At 39.2% G+C, this 25,984-nt stretch overlaps 1 long non-coding RNA gene across 4 annotated transcripts in view; it reads right to left on the bottom strand.

The window, feature by feature from the left end:
* The window catches only part of LOC119262446, a 124,927-nt gene that overhangs the window by 22,996 nt on the left and 75,947 nt on the right, over positions 1-25,984 (bottom strand). For all 4 annotated transcript variants that reach the window (XR_005129637.1, XR_005129638.1, XR_005129636.1 and 1 more), the window contains one exon: positions 17,508-17,586. This is a non-coding gene — a long non-coding RNA (uncharacterized LOC119262446). The remainder of the gene's footprint in view (positions 1-17,507; positions 17,587-25,984) is intronic.

The raw sequence follows: 25,984 nt of genomic DNA, 5'->3' as shown, positions 1-25,984 counted from the left end.
AAGGCAAACTAATGTGAGAGGCCAAATCAAATCTAGAAGGTCAGAGTCCAAGTCATGAGAAAACAGGATCAAGTGCCAATACAGTCATTCAGTGCAGTTGTGCAATCACATGCAACACACTGCCCACACACCATATCTTCAAAGAGGAATGATCATTTGAGCTAGAAAGTTCTGCCGGCACAATAAAGCCCTCAAGTCCCAAGACATTCCAAGCAGTAAAAGCTAATCAAGTCAGTAAAACTGCAGTCCAAGAGTAATTTTACAAACAACACTAAAGCAGCACCAGGCTCTGATTTCAGTATAATGATGCACACTCGGCTAGTTCACTGAGTTTGTATTGCACTGCTATGGGGGCATGTTGCTTTATTTTATCAGCTGAAGTGAGAGGACTTCCACTTGAAGCCTTGGCTGTTGGTATTCAGCGGTCATACACTGCAGTCAGACCAAAGGCATTCTGTAGCATAATAATGGAGCGCTATAAACTGTGAATTCAAGGCGGCTAATCGTTCCCAAGAAGGAACTCAATGTGTGTCTGCAGGCTGTTATCTTCTTGACTGAGCCCTTTTTCTCTACAAAGCCGCTCCATATGTTTTTCACAGCCCTTCCCAAACACCATTAAAGCCATGTCTTGCGCAATATGCATGTCTCATACCTCTGGATTGTTATATATGCCCTAATTTAAATTTTTTTAAAAAGTAGCAGCTATGGTGAAACAAACCAAAGGCTAGCAGTCTTTCTTTGTAATAGTTTCAACAATGAAGGTTACGCTCTTTTCAAATGCTGTGACAAAGTATGTGGTACACCAGTAAAATTCAACTTGGTGAGATTACAAAATATCATCGCTAGCAAAATGGCAGACGTTCTTTACTTTGGACAAATAAATATTTTTGATGAATGAGCCAATAGAAATGGTTTAAAGTGTACTGATTAAATGGATTAAAATCTTGTTACATTAACACACATGAACACCTAGTTACATTTTTGTGTTATTTTTTCCAACATGTTAAATTTCAGCAAACAAACAGTAACTGTGCATTAAAATGTGCAGAAGTGTGATTTCTGTAGAGGATGTGTAACTGTCACAAAATTAACAAAACACATAATCCGACCAGAAGCACCCAAACTTTTGCATAATACTGAACATTAAAGTTAAGAACAATTTTCTTCTATGCAATTTAGAGAATTTGAGGTTTACTTATGACAGCAACACTACATAGTGTGCCATGTTTCTTGCTGCTGTATTTCATTTAATATTAAAGGAAAGGTGTGCTGCACCTAGTGTGACTTTTAATATTATCCGTAATATTTTTCCAAAATGAATTATTTCCATTTATACCAATTGGTGCCACAGTTGGCCTTTATAGTTTGTTTCAAACTACTTTGTCTTGCCTCTCTGTGGAAAAATCTTCATGCTTAATATTTTCCTTTTCCAGGACACATTTATAAATAGCTCAGGGTTGCCATGTATTCATAACTTTGTTCCCCCTAAGTGTCATCAGGACAGCTAGAACAAAACTCTATCTGACCCGTCTGTGTGTGTGTGTGTGTGTGTGTGTGTGTGTGTGTGTGTGTGTGTGTGTGTGTGTGTGTGTGTGTGTGTGTGTGAGAGCTTCTGTAACAGAACCTGTTCATCATGCGGCTTTAAAGAAGAATATGTGGGTGGAGATAAGACCAGAACTGAAGTGCTTTATTACCCTTTACTGACATACAGCTGATGAGGGGGTAGAGGAAAGATAGAGAAGAAAGAGAGAAAGGAGAAGAGAGAGGACAGGGAGAAAGGAGAAGAGAGAGGACAGGGAGAAAGAAAGAAAGATGGAGAGAAAAAAGAAAGCAGAGATAGAGACAAGAAAGAAAAGCGGAGGAGGGAAAGGGGGAGAGAGGTGGGGTAGAAAGAATGATGGATAGGGAGCAGAGAGAAGGAGAAAAGAGCAAGAGATGGACTAGAGCAAAGAAGAAAGGAAAAAGAGGAAGTAGAGGGAAGAAGAAAAGAAAGGGAGTAGTGTAAGGAGAAAAGAGGGAGCAGAGATGAAGAGAAAAAAGAAAAAGAAGGAGAGAAAGTGAGGGAACGAGTAGAGTGAAGGAGAAAAGAGAAAGAGGGAGCAGAGATAAAAAGGACAGAGAAAGTGATGAAGAAAGCTAAGAAAAGGAGAACAAGAAAGAGAGTACAGGGAATGAGAAAAGAGAGAAAGAGAAGAAGTAGAGAGAGTGCAAAAGAGGGAGTAGAGAGAGAACAGGGATAGAGAGACAGCAGAGATCGTAAGGAGAGAAGAAAGAAGGGGAGAGAAAGTGAGAGCTGAGAAAATAGAGAGATGGAGTACAGCAGAGAAGAGAAAAGAGAAAGGGTCAGAGAGAGAGAATAGAAGAAGGAAAGAGAGAAGAGAGAAAGAGACAAAGCAGAGAAGTGTAAGAGAAAGAAAAACACAAAGAGAGGGAGAAAAAGAGAAGCTGTAAAAAGAGAAGAAAGAAAGAGACAGCAGAGTGACAAAGGGAGAGAAAGAAAGCAGAGACAGAAGCATGTCAGAGTGGGGGAGGATCTCTGGTCTGGGTGAGTCTTTATGTGGCGCCTCTCTGTGTCTCTCTGTAGGACAGCGCATTCTGAAAGTGGTCAGGCAGACTGACAGGTGTGACTGCTGTAGTATATGAGTAACGGTTTACTGCAGAGACCTGGGGGGACGTGGAGGGCCACAAATCCCTAATGAGAGTTCAACCATATGGCAGAGTGCTGTGTGCGGTCACACTGCAGGAGTGTCTATATAATTACAAGCATTTTATGTAAAATATCACAGCCATTTCTTAAATGTGAATGTGATGTGCCTAAATACTCCAGGGAACACTAAGAGGCTATTATAATATATTGGACGAGCGCAAACACACAAAAAAAGTACAGTTACTGCACAATAAAATAGGTTTGAAAACGAAATATGGGATTTGTAACGCATTTTTCTTACTTCTAAACAGATAGAAAGTAACATTTTAAGGAACAAAAATTTTCAGCAATTAGTAAATGTTCAAACTGGTTCAATGAAATCAAACAAAACAAACTTCACAGATACCAGGCCTTTGACTTTGGTCACTTGTGAGTCACCCACAATAACAAAATCTATTGTTGAACTGTTTTAAAGGAAGCACACTTGCTCATATTTACTGGATTTGGGTGGTGCTGCAGTAAAACCACAGTACAAGTGGGTTAATAAACACAACACAATAGTTCTACACTAATGGTTTCTGGTTTTCATCCAAGCTTTTTTTTCCCCCCAAGGCTGCACAGCACACCTAAAGTGCCCTGTAAATGATTACGAGGGTGACTCATTCAAGGCCTAAATTGTCATTCAGTACAGTGTACAGGAGATCACTGAATGCAGCAGGTTAAATAGCTCTGAAGCAAAGACATTGGAGATATGTGGTTTCTCAACAGCAGGGAGAAAAACCACATGACAGGAAGAAATTAATTCTAAAGCAAGATAATGGCCCCAAGCGCACTGCTGAGATCAAGACGTACTTATCAAACAAAGAAGCTGCCAGCAATGGACTGGCCTCCCCAGAGCCCAGTCCTCAAGATCACTGAATGGGGTTGGGATTACTTGAGTGATTTGGGCACACTTTGGAGATGCTACTATCCTGAAGCACTACCACAAGTGGGAAAACCGGTCACAACTTCAAAACAGAGATCTCCTTAACCCAAATATAGTCAATCAGCCATTTGCCATCTGAACTTTGCTTCTTTAGTTCAGCACTTGAACTATGAGGCTAATAATGCTAACAAAGAATTGAAGTTTAGGTAAGCCAATTAGTATTGTATAATCTGTATGACTAAATCATCACTATACAATTGTCTCAAACCTTGTCGAATTGTTAAGTACTCTCACGTACAGTTGCTTATGTGGTTTCTGAAAAGTTAGGTAGTAACAGAATACATGCAGCATTATGTAATCAGAAACAAAGTATTCCAATTCCACTACAGTTAAAGAAAAAGACAGTGATCAGACACAGGTACATTATGAAAATGGAGTGATTACCACCTGGATTGCATATCATTTTAGTAAATGCTATTTTGACTGGAACTAATATCTACTAATATCTAATATCTGCAGTGTTCTGCTAAAGATATTAGATTCAGGCACTTAACCTGGTTTTCCAAATGGCTAGATTGTACAGCAGCATTTTTTTTATTCTCGCTTGTTGCTCTGTAAAATTCTACTGTTGACTGGATATAAATCAAAATTTACTACAAAACATTACCTTGCTCGATTTTAATGCTGAAGTGAGCCAACATTAACATTCCCAAATATGACAAGAAAGCAAAATCTTGTGAGGAGTAAAGTTCACTGTTCATTTTCACTGTACATGTGTGTTATACTTAAGTTTGGAATATTTTCATATAGTGCACTTAGATTTAGCCTTGTGCTAAATGTGAGATCAGTGACTGTTTCTATGAGGCTTGATATCAGTGGCTTCACACCTTAAATACTCAGCTTGTGAAGGTGTGCACAAATAGCACACATGAAGCACAGACAATTAAGTCACCTATAATCTATCATTTTGTTTCATCACATAGTGCAGTCCTCCTGTTCAACTCTTGTAGAAGTAATCCAAAAGTAACATAACGTAATCATAGTATGTAGCATTAATATTGTAATACTTACATATCTTTTTATTCAGGTTTATAACATGGATAACATTATCCCACACATGGGAGGCTGGTGTTTTCCTTGTTGAGGCCGGGACGCTACTAATAAAGTTACCAGTAAATACTTTGGCATTCATCATGCTCTACTCATCTACATGCATTTTAAATCTCTGTTATGCGTATTTAGTACACAGCCTGAATGCTATTACGATTCTTCGTTTTATTGTTCTATGCTTTTTTTGAACCATTTTCACAGTTTCTTAGCTAGAATGACCTTTCCAGGATCGCAGGACTATACAGAAAAAGCACGCTTGTACCTTTGGTTGTACATATAATTTTCATACAAACAATTGTTCCATCATAGGAAATGAATACCAAAACCTGTGACATTCCCCTCACACTGAGGCTCATAGAAGTACATAAGTACTAGCACACTAGCACACCTGGTATACCATAGTAATTGTTTAGCAACACCTTAGTAACCACCTGGTATACCATAGTAATGGTTTAGCTACAACTTAGTAACCACATGGCATAACATAACTGCTAATCCACACCTTAGAAACCATATCAGATACCACAGCAGTGGCCTAGCAACACCTTACCACCAGGGCTTCCATAGCAACACCCTGGCCGCACGTTAGTAACCACCAGGAGTTCCACAGCAATGGCCTAGCAACATCTTAGTAACCACCGGGGGTAACACAGCAATACCCTAGCAACTGCCTGTTACAGCAATGGTTTTGTCAAGTCAACTTAAAGTTTATTTACAAATGTCCCCTCCTAATTCCAGTTTCGAGGTGCCCTGATTCATGGTAAATACTACCTAAAGAAAACTAAGGCTATCCTACTATCTCTTATGAGGGCCAACTGTAAATCGTCTCACCTTATTAACCTGTTTCTTTAGCTCACATCTGGATTTGAAATATACTTTAGGAGAATCCATTAGTAAACAGCAGTTCCTCACTACTGCATTGATTTGTCTTACTCAGTTTCCCTCTTCATTCTTAGTGTAATAAAAATGCACTGCTATGGCCAGTGATAGAGCATTCATTCAGAGCTAGTGTCCCTGAGAAGCCCTGTACGAAACCTTGAGTGAGACCCGAAACAACAAACTGTTATTTACAAGGAGACTTGCTTGCCACACAGTGAATCCAAACACAGCTGTCCTCAGAACCCCCCTAATAAAAATATTACAGTATTTATTTGATACTAAAGGCTGATGAAAGTTTAATGCAACTCCACTTTGGCTGTAGCAGGGCTTTGTTTAGCTGGAAAGCAGTGGTTAGAGTAAATGGCAACAGAGAGCCGCTCAAATCAAAACAAAGGATGAGCGTGGCAGTTATGCAACTGTAAGATTATGGGGCATTAGACTAATCTGCTCCTCACTGCTGAGAATTCACAGCAGACTGAGCATGAGCAGCCAGCCACAACCCAAAAAAAAAAAAAGACAAAAACACTCAACACATTACTTATCAGTTACCATATCAGTTCTATGTCTCACCAACCTCCATGCCACAATGCCTCAGTGGTGAGGGAAAAAGTATAAATCTATCACTTCTGCTAGAGAATAAAATAGCTTGATGTAATCTTCCTTGTGGAAAGAAAAGAGTCTGTGCTTAAATAAGGAAAGTAAAAGTAAATGCTTTAAACGTTACACGACGACCACTCTTGGAAATGACGTTACGGCAAATAAGTTGTTTTCCATTCAGAATGAGTTGGTTGAAATTCCTCAACAATTACACTCTGCAAAACTATCAGATCCAGTAAATCAGGTCAACATAAAGCTGTTGAGAGACAAAACGAACATTAGTTGAGTCAAAATCAGAAGTTTTCTACATTGATCTGATCTGCAATCAAATACTAAACATGACCCTTTTTCTCCATAAGCCCATCCTTGCCCTGAAGTGACCAGACAGCGAGGCCTTCAGGCACACCTTAAGGTAACTAATCTTAGGGTTTAATAAGGATAGGCCAAAGAGTAAATGAGGGCTGATCTTTCATTTGAGGTCAGCTACTCAGATTAATGAGACAGAAATGGAGATTATCCAAAAGACCACTTGAACATTCAACAGTAAATCTTTAAAATTAAAATGATCACAACCAAATCAAGAATAAGAACAGGTGGAGAGGCCTTGCTAAGTAAGGACTACAACAGCACAATACTTCAGACTTCAATTCAGCAAAGTCACCTGCCAGACAACCGTTTCATTTTTCTGTTTTGGCTTGTCTTTTTCAAACCAGATTAATTCTGCCTAGATCAGACTCTGGTATCAGACATGGGCATCCCCATCAGGCAGTGCGACATATTAGATTATCGGGAGAGATTTTAATGAATCTACAGCAAGATTGAGCTCTGGGGCTTCTCTAATAGCACAGAGCACACGTGTTGAGGAATAAAGCGCTGACGGAGAACCCCATGTGTCTGCCGCTGTCTGGTCGCAGTGCTGGAGGTGTGTGTGTATGCATGCCCTCTGGCTGCAGTTCCAGCTGCCTGGCACGTCTCTCTGACCCAGTTTCAGGGTCGCTGTGTGCTGCTAGGCAGGCACACATCCCTCCACAACATACCCTCCCTTCCTCCCCGCAACCCAACCCCCCTGAGTTTCTTCTCCACATGTCCGCAAGCTCTGATAACAGCTGGAAAAAGAAACGTGGCGCTACCCAAAACATGTAGCATTGGCATGGAGTCGGTGGCTGTGGCCATTTGGGAGGCGGTGCTACTTCTGCTATAGGCAAGATAACAGAACATGCTGAGAATGACAATTGTGAGCCATAACACTACTCCAGAGGGACCGTTTGCAGTTTACCGTCATTCAGACACGTCTGCTTCCTGAAGTTATCTTGCTTTCTCTCCACAGGTTTAGGGACATGCCTGCTGTCAGAAAAAAAGGACATATTGTTGGTTTTCATGTTCAAACGCGTCAGTTGAGTAACTATTTGTAACGAATGTGCCTGTGGCAGCAATGCAAGACAATAAGTATCAGGTTATACTAAACCAGACAGATTAAGCAAAGTCAAATAGTCTGCTGAGGCAATAAGGGAAACTGGAGCCAATAAACACGGCTGGCCAGATCAGAGAGTTTTTTAGTAGGGGAGATTTCTCTCAGCAGCTGTGGAAGCTCAATATCAAACGTGAGCAAGGACGCAGCCAAATATTACAGTCACGGGTATTTAGTGGAGATGGAGCAGGTTAGCTGCTAAGAGGCTCCTTTGTCACATAGAGGAAATGCAACACCATTAGCGTGGGTGGTAAACGGCTGGAAAACTTCTCCTTTTACAACTAATGAGGAAAGCAGTGTATATTTGAAATGTTTTGCAACATTGGCTTTTAGGCTAATTTAATGTAGAATTCTTGCTTCCACAATACAATTTGCAAATGTTTAGTGTGCATTCATCAACCACTTCAGCCTCGTTTGTGTTGTCAGAACGATTTTGATTGCAAGGATCCATACAATATATACATATATATATATATATATATTCTCATAGCCACATGAATTACATATTAATTTTAACAGTCACCAAATAACTTACAGTTACAATATAGTAAGAATAAGCCTACAGTTTAAAGGGTTAAAAAGTGACAAAAACAAATAATGAAAACAAATTCCTCAAACTATCTTATTAACTTTACACTGTTGTAAAATATTCTGGATTATGGCTCTATGGATTATCGGCCAACTCTCCTCGCTGTTAAGATATGAGCAACAGCTTCTGGCGCCAAAACTGAGCGACCATATAAGGCGCTTCCTTCCTGTGCAAGTGTTGTGTTAATGCCAGGCACATTTTGAAAAGTTGAATGACTGCCAAGGGAAAGCAGGAAATCGTGCGTATATCTTGGAGATAAGAAATGGTCGGCATCTTAGGTACACAGAGTACAAAGCACTGCTGTCACGGCTGTTTCCTGTGTAGGCTCTCTAATAGCCTTACCTCCTATTGTCAACGGGATATTATCAATAGGTCAAGACCTGCTTTCATGGGACACTGACTACTATTGGGTTTATTTCATCAATGCCCAGAATGGCTCCCCAGATCAAGAAAAGAAAAAAAAAAAAAAAAAAAAAAAAAAAACTTCTCTTTTGTGCATCTCTATTCAGCATTCCAACAATTCTGAGTACAGTACATTAAAACGGAGACAACAAAGAGAGCTGGGTTTTAATTGCATTAATGAATTATGAAATGGTATTGAGCTGGGAAAAAAAAAAAAACATTCAGTTTGCAATATTATCCAAACCAGTGAACTCACAGAACTGATATTAACATAATTGATATCCCAAAAATTACTGTAGCTTTGCACTGGCAGCAAACTCATCTTACTGGACAAAAGTATGAAAGCTTGTATGAAAGTATGAAAAGTGATATTTTTTTATTTGTAAAGCTTAGAAAATCTTTTCAATTAAGTCAACTTACTACTATTATCTTGCAAGCCAGAATTCTGCCTATTGTTCATTGCGTTGTGTCACATAACATGATCAAGAAATGTTAGAGTAACATGCAACATGACCTGTTACTTTTCTCAAATCAGGCGTATAACAAATCTGCAGTGAAACACACATCTTCGTCTGAACTTCATCTGCATCTTCAAACATGAGAAGACGCTTACGCACTTCCTCATCTTTCATCTTAAGCTGGAATAAATCTGATTCATGGTATGCTTTTAAACTTTTTCAGTGTTTGAAGATTCTCGCTCTCTCTCTCTCTCTCTGTAAGTCTTGTTATCATGATGCATAAGAGCAGGCAACTACCAGCAACAGCTGCCTACATTGAAATTTCTGGACCCTAAACTTATGGCTTTTGGTCTCATGGTCTTTGGACCCGCCTTCTTAAGTTTACTCTAGTTTCTTTAAAACTTTTTATTTTTAAACTTTTCTCAGTTCATTTATGTCACAAGCATTTTGTTGAATTTTGAGTAACTCCACAAGCTGGCTGAAGCCTGCATCTCTAGAGGCCTATCTGGAGTTGAATTATCCCCCTTATGGCCTATGTAATGGCAAAATTATACAGGCCTACAGCCCTGCGGACTCTCTCTATAACATTCATGTTAACGCCACATGCCTACAAGCCCAGAGAAGATAGAATACCTAAGATTGTGCAAGAGTGTTTCCCATTAGACTGATCAAACTCACTACACAGAGGGGCGTTCACACAGACATGAGGCTAGCCATCCAGAATGGAACTGACAAAATCCTTATAGTTATGGCCAGCTTAGTTTACTATAGATATTAGACACTCCATGTACGTGTGAATGGAGCATCTGATGCAGACAGTAATTTACCAATGACAAAACGATATGCTGAAATTTAGTTTAACCAAAGAAGTTTTCTAAAAATATTCTGGTGGTATGCAGTTATGTGCTCTATGTTCCAACATACTGCCAGAAAAAAATCCTTCACTAGCTTTGTTCCTTTATTCATGTTAATGAGCATATTACTGTTTCCTTCCAAATAAAAGAAATCATATTTATTTAAAAAAAAAGTAGTGCTGTGAAAAAGTATTTGCTTCCTCACGTATTCTTCTATTTGTCACACATGAACTGTTTCAGATCTTCAAACTAAATTTTATTTAAGACAAAGACATACCAAGTGAACAAAAATTTTAGTTTTTAAATGATCATTTCATTTATCAATCCAATCATCCAATAAGCATTTTATTTTTTTTTGTTGATAACTGGAATCAATTAAACTAGATATAGGCATAATTACTGACAGTCCTGATAATATAACCTTTCCAGCAATATAATTAAAAGTTAAAAGCTAAAAGTTCTCAACAAGCAGCATGCTATTCTGAAATAGATGAGAAATAAAGTTATCAGAATATATCAGTCTGAAAACTGTTAAAGCTATTTCTAAAGCTCTGGGGCTACAGCTAACCACAGTGATAACCTTTAACTCCAAATTGAGAAAACTTGGAAAAGTGGTAAAGCTTCACAGAAGTGACTGGCCTAACAGAATTCCTCTAGGAGCACAGCTACGACTCATCCTGGAAGTCGCAAAAACAACCCAGATCTAAACAACTTCAGGACTTGCCTCATATAAGGTCAGTGTTGATGATTCCATCACTAGATAAAGACTGAGAAAACAGTACCCATGTGAGGAGTTGAAAGGTGAAAACCCCATCTATTCAAAAGGAACCTAAAAGCTTGTCTCTCATTGCCAAAAATACTGTAAAAAAGCCTTTTTGGAAAAAGATTCTGTGGATTGATGAATTTAAAGTAGAACATTTTGGAACACGAGGGTCGTGTTAGATTTGACATGAAGCTAACACAGCATTTTACAATAAGAACATCGTGCCAAGATGCTGCTGGTATTGTGGTACTGGAGAGATGTTTTGCTGGTTCAGAGCCTGAGAGACTTGAAATGACTGACGGAACCATGAATGCTATTCTTTACCAGAAAATCTTGCAGAAGAATGTCTGGTAACCAGTCCATAATTGGAAAAAATATTTTTTTGTGACCCTGAATATGGACAGATCTTTCTTAAAAAAGAGAGTATATAATGCTCTACAATATGAACACAGTCCATTTATTAAAAGATCTAGGACAGATTTCACACTGACTATGCCATGCAATAAAATGATTTCCTCTGCATCTTGAGCATGTCAGCCTGAAGCAAAAAGACAACAGATGAAACCAATCATTGCTCATCATAAAGACAAGGACCCTTTGTGTCCATTTTGAATGCAAACCCTTGGCTGCCTAACCATCACTCTGACTACTGTGTGCCACATGGCCAACCCCCAAGCAAGTCCGCCCTCCAGCCACACGATCGATAATTGCTTGCAGGTTCCGCTCTGAAAGCCACATTCATCATCGTCCTCATTACAGTGAGTCAGCAGCACACATTGCTAGTTGCGCTGCTGTTTGAAAACACAGGGTTTGTGGGCAGGACTGAAACACACATCAGATGTGTGTTTGCTTATGGTCTTGAGCACAGCAGGGGCTGAACCTCAAAGATCATAATAGAATATACTAGAGCTTTCTCAAGTTCACTGAAAGGCACAACAATGCCTTACAACTTTTTTACTTGTAGGCCTTTGTCATATTTAAAGTTGTACTGTAGCTAAAATACCATGTGAGACCCAGGCCCATGTGAGTTTTCAGGCATACCTGTGTTGTCCAGTAGATGATGTACTTTGTTTACCAGCTAACATTTAAAAAAAAGCAAGGAATCTTCAGGGCCTTCTGTGATTTCTGTGACAAAAATTACATTTGTAAATTTTAGTTCTTTATTTTGTAGAATCATAATGCTTGTTGTTTTAAATGTTTTAGGACTTTAGTACTATTCTTATTTCATTGGTAATATTTTTTTTGGGGAAGCAAAGGGGTTTAAATGCCCAGTGAGAATTTTTTCTCTCCATAATATCTATGTAAATACAGCCAAGTAAGTTCTTCCTCTTAGTAGGCCTTTGGGAGCTGAACATGTCAGATTAATTCACCAATATTAATAGAAACTCATCATTTTTTGCGAGAAAGAACAATCACTGTAGGTCTAATCCTTGATGCATAATTTACTGTGAGTACAAGTGGTACATAACTAGGGTTACCAGCTCCATTGAGGGAAATCTAAACTCATCATAACTATTCTTTGGATACAAATGATAAGCCTGGATAAAAAGAAGCAGTTTAAGTTCATAATAAATACTAATATATGAAAATGCTTGGATTCCAGGAAAGGAATTAATTTTTTCCTGGACAGGCAATTTAAAAACCTGGAAAATCCAGGGAAATCCTGAACATGTGGCAACCTTATACGTAGCTAACATCAGTTAGATGGAAAACCATGGCAGTTCTGTGCCAAGACTCTGGAGGAATTATTTTAAAACTGCTACAAGGTAAATCATTTGTCAATGTGTCTTACAAGCTTCAATTAAAACTGCCAAAATGTTTGTGAATTGGTGTTAGCTCAGTGCTAACATTTACCTAAAATCCTAAAAGTGTGCTCCCAAAAATTAGCAGCATTAAGGCCCAGTTGTAACAGCCATGGCTCAAAACTAACATAAAACTCTCACCAGCAAACTGGAACAAGACTTTGAACAGCAAGCTCCAGGAAAAAAAAACACACACACACACACACACACACACACACACACACACACACACACACACACTCCAGCATGGGTCACTGAGCTCCTTTTAAAATCATAATGCAGTAGTACATGGCTGCGCTAATTGCGCCCTATCAAAAGATAATCACCTTCTGTCAGGTGTAATGTGGTCTGACATTGTCACCAGCACAGTGTGACCCCTGGTAACAACAGAATGGCCCGTCAGCTCTCAACTTGGAATGTTTCATTCTGGCTGTCCCACATCACTAAAGCATCGTTACACCACCACAATGATGAAAAACATTTGAAGAAAGCTTCACCCTTAAAAGCAGGTCAGTAAATTAATCTGAGATTGCAATGATCACTAGTCTGTCGGTCATTGCCAATAACTGTATTATTGGTCTTGTCTCGGTGGCCCAGTCCTGCGCCAACAGCTTAAACAGCGTGTTATTCCTGGATTTTATTGCCAGTGCTAAATCTTAGCTGGAGCAAGACAGATGTCATCATCAGGGTAAACAAAGGCTGCTATCCTGTTGCATCTATGGTCTCTTTGGTGCAAATGGAGGCGTGTAAGGCACGTTTGTGTCCCATTTTGACCTCTCAGGCACTAACACCACCAGCGTAAAGCACCAAACCCATAGCCGTCTAGCTGATGAATAAGTCAACATTGAGAAATTAAAAATAGATAAGTTCACTGGGAGTTTACTAGGCTTTCAAGTCAGTAGGGAAGACTGTTTGGATATCTGGGTTTCTCAATTCACATTTCCCTAGCGGAAGGATAACTTGCAAAATATATAAGGATAACATTTGAATATTTATGAAAAATACTGCTGAATGCTCACCATCAGTCTAAGCACTTCTAGCCATGCTCTCTAATCTGACGGCTGCACTTAGAGAGACACTTTTGTTTGCTTTTATTGAGTAGAATCCTACTCATCTTCACATATATTCCATATTCAAGTAATCCACCCTTAAATGTAGATGGTCTACAAACAATACAAAATAATAACAGTGTATATCAAAAGCTATAAGAACTTTTGTAGGAGATTTAAATGCTTTTAGGTCACTATTTAGTGGTTCTTGCATTAAAAGATTTGTCTATGCAATGTACAGTATAACATTAGAATAAATACAAAAACATAATTAAACAATAAAACAGGGACAATTTATTACAATGAAAGAACAGATTTGGTTCCTCAAGTATCGCAAAGGGCTTGTTAAATTCCAGCAGCAGTACCTGATTTAATTTAATGAAGAATGAATTAGCTGAAGCAGATGCTGAAATCAATTCAATTCAATTCATTTTAACGTTAATTATATAGCACTTTCCCCGTGACCCTGACGGAGAAGCGGCTTAGAAACTGGATGGATGGATGGATATATAGCACTTTTACAATGGGTGTTGTAAAAACTCCCTAAGAGTAAGAGTAAAAAACCTTGAGAGGTACCAAGACTCAAAACAGGAAGCCATCCTCCTCTGGTCAATACCAGATAACAAAACTATAGCTCAAGAGCAATATATAAAACAACAAGAGCAATATAGTAAGTGTTAATACTAGATACACTGATGCATATAATTACAATGTATTATTTATTTGTTTATTTGCATTTAATCTAATATATTATTTAACAATTAAAAGCCTACTGTCCAGACAAATGGTTTTGTATATCATTTTCTCAAATGCCTAAGGTGCAGGACTGCAGATGTTTCAATAAATCCTTTGCTGGAGCTCCTGTTAAACTACTACTGCTTGTAGCTTTGATAACCAATTTTATAACATAACTCTACCCTGAAAAACACACACAATGTCCTGAACTTTTACTAGCTGCTCAGTATGTAACAGAGGTGTTTATGGGGTTGTCTGTGTGTCCCAAGGTGACTGTGATGCTGGCACTGAGCCACACTGCCCTCTCAGGCCTCACATAGGCTTCACTCAGTTTGATTACTGGGGAGTGGACGAAGCTATCAGATAACCCACTCTGGACTCCCTCACTGGCTGCTGATACCGCTAACCTGCTGCCATTAACAAGTGGGGATTACACAGCCATTCTGCCATTTCATTGCACTGCTGGACAATAGCTCGATTCCCACATGAAGGTGCTCTGTAGTTGCTAGAACAAGTGTCGAATTGATGATGACAGAGGTGAATTTTGAACTTCCAAAATAAAAACGGAGAAAAAGCGTGCAGACAGTAGGGGTGTAAACATGCATTTATCTGAAGTAGGGTGACCATATTTTGGTTTTCAAAAAGGAGGACAGGGAGGGAGGCAGCACAGGACAGACTGTAGAAAGCAAATGTTAACATCAGACACATTTTAGGCAATTTAGAAATTCCAACTGGGAGTTCTTTTTTTGTTTTAGGTCCCAAAAAAAAAAAGATGTGTCCTGAACATATGCTCACCCTGTCGGAAGTTACATCAATTGATGTACTGCTTTTATTGAGTTAGAATTAAACTGAATTGAGGTCATTCTTTTAAAGTACATTGAAATTGTCCAAACTGACAGAATTTAACAGTTTTATTCAGGCTAAGGCTGCATAGATCTGTCTTTTTTTTTTTTTTTTAGATGTTCTGTCCAGTGGATGAAGAGCAAGAGAAAAGTTCTATTCCAACTGAGCTTAAGCCAAAAGGCTAATTCCATGTCAAATTTAAATTTGACCCAGTGACCCTACAGTTTTGGCTGCCACAAAATGTAAGACTGCAGCACCCAGAACATTCTCTTATAGACAACTTATGAAATATATATTCGCATATTAGTGCTCCAGAATCTTAATATTTTATAACACAAAGCCAAAACACATCCTAATTTACTCTATCCATGGCTTTGCTGGTTGCTAAATGTGCAGTTGTTTTAATATGGAGCCTCATTTGTGCTGGGAAAAATCTCTTATGCCCTCATTGACCCACATGTGTTGCTTGTTGCTCATGAATACAGAAAGGGTTAATGTCTCCCTTTCATTCCTTCCCAACCCACACATGCACTTCTGTGGCTGAGCGTGGACAGACAGCGACAATTCTGGGTGACTGACCTCCGCTCAAAATAATTGTGGGTCGAAGTAAAATGGGTGGGTGGTTTGACTTGAGACCTGCAGAAGAGACTCTCTTGCAGTTTTTTAGGCTGCGCTTTCTGAAGCAAAACGACTTTCATCTGGTGTAATAGAGTTTGGGAGCAATCCTGTACCCAGTTGATCAAACACATAAGTAGCAGTCTCTGTCGGCCAGGCTTAGTATAAGCTTCTCAGGATTATAGTCTAAATGGTGGAGAGGGGTCATTTAACTCTGTCTCCCTTTTTGAGGCAGTTATTGCTGAACGGCGGGAGAATCTTTCACACTCCTTTAAGAACAGGCAGACGCATCTGCTCACATATCCGCTCTAAGCTGGGGAAGCGTTGCAAGAAGATGACAACAAGCACAATGCATACAACCAACGAACGACTTCACAACAAGCCTATGCAAAAGGAAAATGAGCTTGAGTGAGCTGCACTTTGACTGCAACGCTAATAAACCATTTGCTTCTAAAGAGACTCAACTTTTTTTCAGGTGAAAGTAAATTTTTATTTAATATCATTGTCATGATTGTTGTGTTTAAACTCTGCAAGTACTGCAATAATACTCTTATTATCCCTTAGCTGGTACCAATTTCAAGGCCACTCTAGGCCTTCTGTAAGTCCTAAATATAAAACATTAAGCAGAAATTAGCACTACTGTAGAGGTTTTGGGCCAAGTCTTGATATTTATGGACTGAAGGCCCAGCTCTAATAGTCATGGTTCACCACAGTATTTCACCACACCTGTATCATTCCACTGAATACTCTCAGTCAACTGAACTACTTTTTTGACAGTGAAATTGTCCAATATTAAATATATACATTCTATCAAATTCTTTGGCTGCTGTAATGAATCAAGGCATTAACATGTTCCAACAAATGTAAATAATTTTAGTTAAAAATAATGTGGGTATATTACAACACACAATGTGTGCCCATATATGGTAATACATAGCGTGGCATTACTGTAGCTGTTACAACAACGTTTGAACATGTGAAGCTTTGCATGGACTGTGATTGTGATGGGCAGAGTTGGAACTGCCAGAGCTGCGTGTTGTAGCAGTTTAGTGAGAGTTAAAGTTAAGCCAGCTAACAGTAAGAGATGTGAGCTAGACTGAGGGCCATTTTCCCTCCTGTATTCTGTCTGCTGTAGCAAGTTCCACACAAAGCTGTGTGATGGACAAGAATTTAGGGTTGTCTTAATTTCTACTGAGATATAAAATGTGTGTTTTTTTTTATTTTTATAACCATATTATGTACCTTTACTGACAACTAGCATCTAACTTTCTGAACAGTGCTGCTCCAGTGCTGGCCTTGTAGGTGTTCTCTGGCCTTCTAGGTGTTCTACACACAAGGTGAGCATTCTGACCATTGCATTACTCCCTGACCAACCATCTCAGCTGTCCTCTCACACCAAGGCCTTCTCTGCCGGTGGCCTCTGTTGGTGTGGGCTTTAACGCTCTACGTGGTCTGCAAGGTCACATTGCATAATTTACAACTAACCAGGAAGAGATGCCTCATTTCCCTGAATTTCTCATGTGTGTTCCATTTGGGAAAGAGGGTTTTAGAAAAATGTGGCCCTATTTAACACTAGCTTGCATCTACACTGGAATGTGTAAGTACATTTAGATGTACCTGTAAATATTTGGTTGGGTTTATCTCACATGCTGAATGTATTAAACATGTAAAAACTGAGTGAGACACAGGCTCCCTTTCTTTGAAGGTGAAGAGGATTAGTGGAAATATGGCTGATGCTTCTGAGCAGAAATAGTAACAGAGGACATCTTACCTTGTTGATTTATGATGACATTCAGTGGAAATATGTTCTGTAAGGTTTCAGGGGACATGCTAGTCTGGGACATCACAATCTGCAAATACAAAAAAATTATTTGCCTTAGGGAAATCACAGTAAACTGGCCACAACAAAAAAATGCCACTATTACGCCACCACTAAAAGATTCAGGTAATTTGGAGAAATCTCTCTGTGAAAAGGGCAATGGAATGCCCACAACTGCAAGAACCACAACAGCATTAAAAACCGGCATGCTTCTGGGATGGATATCCCTACAGGGACTTGGGAATACTTTGACAAAACGTTGTTCATAAACACCTTTCATCTCTGCATCCAGAAATGCAAGTTAACTTGCACAGCTGGAGCCAAATGTCAACAACATACAAAAAAAAATCTCTGAATGTTGCTGGCTTGAGCAAATCTGAAAAGGTTTGATGCACGGTGGAAACATGTATTGTGGTCTGACGAGTCAAGCTTTCAGAACGTTTATGCAATGGCTGTGCTCTCTGGGCCTGACTGTTACCAGCATAAAGTTCAAAAGCCAGTGTCTGTCATGGTATGGGGAGATATTATTGGGTAACTTGCACATCTATGAAGATACCATTAATGCTAAAAGATATATGCACATTTTGGAGCAACACCACGCTGATTTCTAGATGTCTTTTTCAGGGATGTACATGCTTATTTCAACAAGCCAAAACCAAGCCACACCTGCAGAATCAGACAGTGCAGGCGCTAGACTGGCTTGTCAGGAGTCCTGACCTTTTTGCCATTGAAAACATGTTGAAAACATACAACAACAAAGGCTTCAAACAGTTGTACAGCTGAAGACTTTTAAAACAGAGAATGGGGTGGGGGGGTGAATCAATTCTTCCAAAACTGGATCAGCAGGTGTCTTAAGCCCCTGAATAATGAATAATCATTGTTAAATGGAAAGGTGAACTTTTTATGAAGGTAATGCCGGCTTCAAATTTGGAATGATTGTGTATTTACAATAAACAACAAAGTTTAAAAAGTGTGTTTTGGCACTGTTTTCAATTTACTACAGGTCAAACAGAATTTACTAAACGCTTCTGTTTTCATTAGCATTTAAACTTGATTGGAATTACAATTCGTCTTCTACAGAGCATTCCTCTGTGTCATCATCACTCTTCCATGAACTACAGAGGCGCCTCACAGATTCTATTCTTGACTCACACTATTCTAGTCCAGATTCCAGAAACTTGATGCCCATTGGATCCAATGGATTCTAAGGCAGAAAATGATCTTCATCTGTTTAACATATCGTTAACCATCTAGATAAGCACAAGATAAACGTCCATCAAGACAAACACAGCTTCATGTTTCTCGCCGTCCATTCTCCATGCAAAAGTGAAAAGAGCCATGAAACGGAAATGGACACATGCATGCCTGGTTGCCTTGGCAAGTTGCTGATAGCATCAGACAAAGTTTAGTCAGGGTTTCTGAGGGGGATTTTGCACACACAAAAGAACCATGGAGGCAGACTTGCATCTGAGGGGAGCAGTGGACATTTTTCATGACTGCGCATCACAACTCTCTTTCCCAAAAACTTACCAAAAGCATTTAAAAAGATTTTTCAGACAAAAAACAAAACACATGGGTCATATGGCGTCAGGTAGGGTGAACAGTATCTTTAGGTTCTTTCTGGCCAGAAAAACAGAACCCACCACATTAGGAATCTGACACAGAGACAATGTCCAGTGACCTTGTCTGAGTGCACCACAGACAATTAGCAGCCAGCTACCCATAATTACTGCTAATCACTTCACCTCTGACCCCTGTAATTGCTTCCTATCAGTGTCCATTGCTGACACACTGAATAAAATGCTTGACACAGTGAAGCAGTGTGGGGTGAAATGCTTTATTGACCCACTGCTGCAGACCAAATAACACTAACACTACACTCTCATATAGACTGAATCAACTGATTTGAGCTTTTGTGAACACTGTAGGCAATGCTTTGCGTTCTTTCGTGTTGAGTGCCAAACTGATAATGTAGTCCATGTATGTAACATGCTGTAAGTGCAAAAAGAAATGAAGCTAAGGGGCAGGGAATCTTTAACCATTGATAAAAATGAATAACTAAATGGAAGTGCCTTCTCCCAGATCACATACAGGACTGTGGTTCTCACGCTTATTCAATGGCAGGGTTAAAATGCATGGTTAGCTTTAGTATTATATGGGGAAATCATTACCTCTTAGTACAGTAAAGGCAATGGAAAAACAGCTGATATAGTAGCAGCAGAAAACACTAGTTAAGTTACACTGAACACATTAACCAATGTGAAGTCAAGGAGAAACATACTATTATCATTACTGTAAGAGCCAGTACTGAAGAGACATTAATGAGGTATGAATATCATCATGAATGTTCTTACAATATAAGTTCTTTAGTTAAGTGTTTTAGACCAAACATCGTCTTGAAACTTGTCTTTACATTTATATTTTGTCCATTGCCTGTGCTGTGAGTTGAAATGTCAGCATTTAAGGCTCAAGAGATGTTTTCCATTATTAAACAGCAGCTTATAGAATCATTAGACAGGGCTAATTCAATGCTCATTACATATTAACAGCAGTCAGGGTAGATATGAGTTAAACTGTCTTATGGTTCCTTTGGTCTAGCTTTCTATCATATATTTTTCATGGCTGTACAGTGGAGCATATACTCCAAACATTTACAGGTCAAGCAGTCTTTTTGAAGTCTTGATGAACAGAGCTCAACGATTACCCAAGCCAAATTGGAATAGAGCATGTGCATATGCAGTAGGACTGGACCATTACTTTCTGAGAAACTAAATAAATAAAAACAAAAAAAAGATTTTAGAAGACTGTCAAGAATTACCCAACCCCAAACTGCAGTAGAGTGCATTCTAGGTCTGTGCTAGAAATGGAATTCTCTTATTTGCATATGGGGGGGTGGGGGGGGGGGGGGTGTTGGTTGAGTCAAAGTTTAATCTTTGTGAAATATAAAAACATAATAGTATAGTTCAGTGAAAGAAGAGCCTGAGGATGTCCTGAAAACCCTTACTGTAGGTGGCATTTTTTATGGCCATGCACAATGTGTATTCAACCAGAGCTGCTCAACAGTTCTTCCCAGCCGGGGCCACAGGGCCCCCAGATGGTCCAATGTTTTGTTTTAACCCAACTCACAATATATAGGGATAAAGAAAAAGTGTGGACCATCATGGGGACAGGGGGCCCTGAAGATAGCATTGAAAACCACTGTTCTACAACATCTATATTAGGTTCAATAGGCAACCCAACAGGTTTAAATTTCAATTACTATGGATACATCTCACTTAGAAAAATGTTTATTTAAAGAAGCAAACAACTGAAAGGGAATAAAAAAATGGTTCTTCTGAAGCATCACTGCACTCATTGGCACCTTTACTTTTAAGGTTACATGTGCATACCTACCTGTTCCTTGATTGATAGTTTCTGATAAAAATAAAAAAAAGACAAAGAAGAAAATAATCCAAAGAAAAATAAGCCAAAGATGATATTTTGAAGGGCCAACCTAAAAACTGCAGTATAAATATATTTTTGTTCCTCAAACCAAACCATTTAAGCCATGAATCATTTAAGATCCACCATTCTAGACAATGGAGTATACACACACACCTGTATTGGCCCATTAGAGAAAAAGACAAAGATAATATTTTAGAAGGCCCAATTCTCTCTCGTTTTGCCCCTGTTATTTGTCATGGCTGACTGTGAGTCCCCTCCACATCCTGCTCCCTTTTGCAGAATGAGGAAGAATCCTGACGTCGCACTAAATTAAACAGGGGGGGGGGGACTTGGGGATGGGGGCTGTGTTATTTTTAGTAGGGGTGGCCTTGATACTGCTGTACTCTTTTATTTGGAGTGTAGGAACCCCTCGTTAGGTGCCCTGGCTGTGGTGTGCTCGCACAAAGCACGGCCTGTCTTTGCGGATGGCGCACTGCACAATGAAAGCCAGCAGCTCCAGGCACTCTGCCTGAGCCACTGAAGTGGTTTCAGACGAGCCTGGAGACTCCTAAAAATATATCCTCCCCCTCTCATTCTCTCTTTCTGTCTGTCTTTCTTTCTTCCCTTTTTGAATACCGCTGCTTCCTTCTCGTCTTCTTTCTCCTTCCTTTTTCTACCTCTTCTCTTTAGCCCTTTCCTTCCCTTTTTTGGATGCAGCTTACATAATAAGATGAGACATGGACTGCTCACTGCACGAATGGAGCAGATGGACAGGGCAGTGTGTGAGGGTAGTATGAGTGTCCAGTGTGTCAGTTGCATGTCACACCCAGCCTGACAACAGGCTACATTGAGACTGAGCTATTTAGACACCTCTGGCTCTCTCTCTCTCTCTGTATAGCTTGCTGGCTGCGCTATACGTTAGTGAGTATTGCACACATATGGAAATGGAGAGATGTCCCTGCATGCCAGCACGCATTCTGCATTCCTATAGTTTGGCATGATTCTACACTTTCTCACGTGCTCAAGTACAGAGCCACGTGCAAGCAGACAACCACTGACTGCAGCCAAAGTCGTAGGAGGCAAAGCAGAAAACACGTTACTATGGTTCAAAAGTTCCAAATCAAGGCTTTCAATAATATAAAACCAGTGTGTGAGCAGATACATACATGAAACAATTCTCATTTACTATGAAAGTGTCTTGTGCAACTTCATAGATTTCAAATAATTAGTAGGAAGATGCAAAAAAAAAATAAAAATAAGAGTACCACTTTAGAAAGGGATTAGGAATGGTTTAAAATTAGTACATTATTGTTTTTATCAATAGTTTATTGGTTATGAATTAGGTCATAAACACCACATACAACCCATACATAAAAATGGTAACAGTGACCTGCTGTTTGCTGTCCAACAGGAAACCTAAACTCATTTATACTGTTAAACAGCAAAGCTTGCTGGTTATGTATCTTTCTTTGCATTCTCCACCAGTCAGTTTTATACTTGTCAACTTATTGGCTTATTCTGATATAACAGGTAACTTCTGCCCTTTTTATGAATGTATTATAACTTTATTTATTTATATATAAAGACACTTTAAAGGGATTGGTAAGCTAATGTTTAATTTAAAAACCCTTTTTAAGGGTTTAATGCTAAATGTGCCCAGAATACTGGAGGCAAAGTTAATTCTAAAATAACTGAAAAAGCTGTATAAAATAGAGAATGAAGACATAATTACATATTACGCTGTCATACGCAAATGTTTGAACATTATGGGATTGGGGGGTGTTACAAAGAAAAAAAAAATAAATGTGTCAAACCCTTTCCACAACTTGGCATATTTTTGCTAAGAAAATCTTTTACAAATGATTGTACACTAAATATGATGAACAAAACAAAAGTATTGATGATTATGTCTATTTAATAAGAGTTAAAAAAAATATATAAAATGTGATTCTGCATTATTGAATAGTAGTGTTTGTCACAGGCTTCAGAAAAGTAGAAATAGGTGAGATCAATTTCCTTTTTTTCCTAAGGGACAGCATGACGGAGAAACCTCCAGACAGCCAGAATGATCCAGCTTTCAGGACCAACCGACATATGGTGCCTAAACGTGAACAGCATGAAACTGTCCTCGTAAGTGTAGTAGGAGCTTATAAGCTTTGCTTGTGCTATTATTAAAAAAAATATGTATACACACACCCTGACTACATTTTCCTTTCTTTACTCTTATGAAAGCAGCAGCTTCATCAAGTGGATCCTCTATAAAGCCCCTCAGCATGATGTCATTCTAGAACTGCCTACTGGTCTAAATTTGATCTACTTGCAGTTGTTTCACACACATGGTGTTGGCCTGACCTCCCATTTAATCTCCATTTCGAGACCTTACAAACTTTGCCAAATTCTCCTTGATAAACCAAAATATGTTGCTGTGTATGTATGTTTGAGCCATTAAAGCTCCGGATGCTGTAAAAATTCCCATTGTCTGCGTTTCCTTTGTTTTCATAAGGTCTGGAGGCACTCTGGAACGGCTGACTATCTGATCTACAATGACAGTCTAAGCCTGACTGAGTGCTCCATGTGCAGGCAGAACCAAGAACAATAAGAAGACTTTCAGTCCACTCAAATTAGCATGGTGCAGTCCATGGAAAACTGTATGTTAATTGTTTTAAGTCTTATCTGACAGACACATCATTAAAGGAGTTAGAGCAGCCCTTTGTGACGAAGCTCAGCTCTTGTCAAGTGACCGCAAGCTAGCTAACAAACAGTGTGACAGAGAACAAGCCAATTAAACCTTGGTACACCCAATGGTTCAGCATGTGTCAGTCAAAAAAGCACTGAGTAAATAGGCCTTTCTATGAACTCCACCAACAAGGAGGAGATTAACTCATTATCGGGACCACCAATGATTCTTTCACTGCAAAGTCTCAACAGTACTTCTCTTCTGTGGCTTTCACTGGCTGGAGCACAACCATCTGCAACTGATAAAAAAACGTCCTACAGTGCGCCATAACATTAAGAGCTGACCACATTACTTACAGTGCACAGAACAATGCTTGGGCAAAGGGGTGGTCTAAATAAATACAGTACACTGTTTTGAGTTAAGTTAACCTGAAGAACGCAGAGGAAGGATTGGCCAGGCTGTTTTGCTGAGCATACGCTACCACCAACCCACTAGCACGCGCAGATGAGAGGCTAGGGTTGCATCTATTTTGGAGGATCAAAAAAGACGCAGCCCTAGATTTGAAACCTTTTGGACAGCTGAGCCAAGTCAACATGAGCTAATGTTTATGGTGTACTTTCGCTCTTATTCTTTTCCAAGATTCTTGGGTTTTCTCTATTTGAAAGCCTTCCCCCCCCCATTTCATCTTTGAGTTGAAGAGACCCGAGTGCCACGCAAAGCCAGAAATATACATGAAGTTGAAACTGTGTCCATCTATGCAAAACCATGAGGGCCAGAGACTGCAAAACCTCAAAGTACTGCACATATTCAGCAGAACAGCAGCAAGGGTCAGAATAATGGGACGAGCACAATATGCGTGATGAAAGCTTTCGCTTTAGAGAATCGGAGTTGAATGCACGCAGCGTGACACCATGTCAAAACACATTTGACGTCCTCCATCTCCACCCTGACTGTGACCTGAGGAAGCAGAGCACTGTGTCACGGGGTTAATCGCTTCCACTTTCATGTGAGCCACAGTGGGCCTCTTCTCCCTAAGCCAGATATGAATGTTACATACATATCTGTATCATGTCTGAGTGCATGGTAGAGGTTCCCTCTTCACTCCGTAACAAGCACCAACATTCTAAAGCTGGAAACTGGCTGGTCTAGAATAAGAACTGATCGATGAACCAGTGTGAATGGACAAAGCATTCTAAAACAGTGTGACTTGGGTAGGAGAACATTCTAGAACTCTGGAGGAGAGGACATTTTAGAATAGAGCAAATGGTAGGACAATCCAGAAACTTAGAAAAATCACACAAAGTTATGGTCAGGATTGGTTTATAACAGAACACAACTATGGCAAATACGTATTCAGAATACAAAAACAAAAAAAATAAAGTATCTGCATTCAGTCCAAGCTACATTTTGTAAGTGCAGTATTCAGAATACAACTATGTTTTACACTTACAGGAGAATCGTTTTAGAATACCTATGCACTAAATAAAAACATTCAATATTAAAAGAAACGCCAATGCTTATTTATAAGCTATTTCAGAACAGCACACATGCATGCAAGATTAATTCTAAAAGAGTGCTTCAATTAATGGCTTCTTTACAAATACTAAAAGTTCAAGCTAAAGCTTGAGTAGACTGATAAATCAATGATATATCAGTTATTAATCTCAGTGTTACAAAACTGCTAAAGCCCAAGGAGACTGATAAATACATTTTTGACAACCTTGTTAAGACAATGTAAACAGCACTACCTTTTGACATAGTTGTAGCATTGAAAGATGGTAAACAACGTTGTGAAAATGTTGTGTGTTTGCTGGTATAGCTTAGTCCCAAATGACTCCTTATTTCCAATGTAGTGCACTGTGAGAGTTATGAACTTTAGCCTTCTACACAAAAATTGTGTACTCATGAAGGGAATTGTGCACACGCAACTGAATCTCAAATGGTTCTTTGATAACCTAGACATATTGTGCATTGTTTATGTGTCAAAGTCATTATTTTAAGACCTATGAAGTGCACTACATAGGCAGCAGGGAACAGTTTAAGCGAGCATGAAATAAAAGAAAGTTTGTGGTGTATTTGAGCCAAAGAGATTGGCTGTATGCATGATCAGCTAATCCGTAAGGTTTTAAACCTGTGCATGCTTAATGGCAGCCTGCAGCACCAAAATATACTCTAGTACTGAAAAAAACAAAAATATTACAATAAATAGTTTTTCTGTCAAAAATGGCTTCTCTCTTTTTATGAGAGTATCATAGTAGATGTTCAATCCACCTTTTGTTGCTATACTCAAGACAGCCAAAAACAACTGCAGCTCCTAAAAAAAGAGGTG

The sequence above is a fragment of the Pygocentrus nattereri genome, chromosome 2 (assembly GCF_015220715.1).
Source record: "Pygocentrus nattereri isolate fPygNat1 chromosome 2, fPygNat1.pri, whole genome shotgun sequence".
Lineage (NCBI taxonomy): Eukaryota > Metazoa > Chordata > Actinopteri > Characiformes > Serrasalmidae > Pygocentrus > Pygocentrus nattereri.
Note: the sequence above shows the minus strand (reverse complement) of the source record. Positions and strands in the feature narration are given on the sequence as shown.